The sequence below is a fragment of the Apaloderma vittatum genome, unplaced genomic scaffold (assembly GCF_000703405.1).
Source record: "Apaloderma vittatum isolate BGI_N311 unplaced genomic scaffold, ASM70340v1 scaffold18473, whole genome shotgun sequence".
In the NCBI taxonomy this organism is placed as follows: domain Eukaryota; kingdom Metazoa; phylum Chordata; class Aves; order Trogoniformes; family Trogonidae; genus Apaloderma; species Apaloderma vittatum.
The window spans coordinates 3,100-4,980 of NW_009706594.1; positions in this window are offsets into that span (position 1 = coordinate 3,100).

The window sequence follows — 1,881 nt, forward strand, 5'->3', positions numbered from 1 at the left end:
CCGGCCCGGCTCCAGGCAGGCTATTGCTGGGCGGACGCCATCCCGGCCTTGGGCACGCCCTGAGGCTTGAAGATGGGGGTTTCTTGGTTAAACAACGAATGTGTTTGTGGGCAGCTGCGTGTCTGGTCTGTCTCTGAGCCACTCTCAAGATGGCGCCTCCCGCTTTCCCGCCCTGCCGCGCTCAAGATGGCGCCGCCCTCGGCACCTCCTCCAAGATGGCGGCAGAGGAGGACCCATGGAGGGGCTGGGCAGAGGAGTCTGCGGGCTCCCTGCTCCCCCTTCTTGGTGGTGGTGTGGGCAACGCAGAGCACTCGCCTGCTCCATGTTAGAATGGGATGTTAATTGCTTAAAGTTCACTCTTTTTGTCGGTGGTTTGTGCCCAGAAAGTGGCTTTTTGGTATCAGGAAAACAAGAAATCTGTTCCTTTTGCGTTAATGTTGGCACACAAGTGCTTGAAGAGCCCCCAGAGGTGGGCTGCAGTGATGCTGGGCCTGAGGCTGGCTGCTGTTTCCCCTCAGAGAGGAAACATTTCTCATTTTCCCTTATAAAAAAAGAGCTTTTTGTCAGGTTAGACCCCTGCGTTACCTGACCCAGAAGCAGCAGAAGCCATTCTCTGCTCTCAGGTCCTTCGGAGTGTGTTGGATGATGTGAATGTTCCCCCCACTTCACCAGCAGCTCCGATAACTCGTAAACCTGAAGAGCACCCTTGTGTCTCAGCCATCTGGCTTGCAGGTGTCCTTACCTGGTTTAGTCAACTTAGATCCTGGTTTAAAAATGAAGACATGTGGCTGCGATATTTCCTCTGTGTCCCTGCAAAGTGTCACCTTGCTGAAATTGTAACAGAGGTTCCTGAAGCATTGAATACTTCAGGAACTATTTAAAAATCCGTAAATGCTTACATCCAGCAAGGGAGAAGAGGGATTAAAACATGTAGGTGTGACATGTTGCCTCGCCAAGTTTGCTCTTTAATGTTCAGATCCAGCCAGAGGAATGAAACTCTGAAGAATCAAGTGATGCTCTTAGTGCTGAGAGCCCAGATTTCTTTATAGTAAGAATCCCTTAAGCTATTTTAGGTGTCAGTGGACTGATGAGGCTTCAAAGTCTGTGTTAGCTGGAGGAAAGAAACCTCTGGGGAGCCAGACTGTTGGTATATTTGCATACCAGTGAGTTAGTGGCTGATTATATTGAAGCTATTGTAGGACTGCCCAAAATATGACATAAATAGAAATTGTGCTCTGATCCCCAAGGTCTGAGCCCGCTGTTCTGGCTTTATTAGGTAGCAGGCTGTGGTTTTCACAGTTTCCCTGCAAAGCTTCTACCAGGTCACCTTGGTGTCGTTGTCCCCATAGCTCCAGCTGGCTGTGATGGTTGATCACATGAAGATGACAAACTCATCTCCAGAATTCACCTGATAGTCAGCCTCCCGGTGTCCTTGCTGCAGAAGAACTGGGAGAGCCATGTATATCTAGAGCACTGCAGGGAAGCCCCGGCATCCCCATGGACTGGGCAGCAACAAAGGCTTTGAAATCTCCCGGCCGTGGTTCAGGTCTCCTCTGTGATGGATGTTTGGTTTTGTAACTGCTTACTGGTTTCTTTAGGCAACAGCCTCATTTTGACAGACTGTTCTTGGCTGCTGCGTGCAGCTCGCGCTTCCAGCTCCTCTGGAGATACTGGGAGCTATGTTTTGGGGCAGCCTGTGTGATTTTTGCAAGAAACAGTAGTCAGGCAGGGTTCCTGTTCTGCTGGCCAGTGGTATATTGGCTTGTGGAAAGAGCCTTCTTAACCCTGTTTTTGCTCTTGGCTGCAGCTTATCCTGTACCATGGATTCGCTCCTCTGGGGTGTACATAGAATCACAGAATCCTAGACTGGCTGAGGCTGGA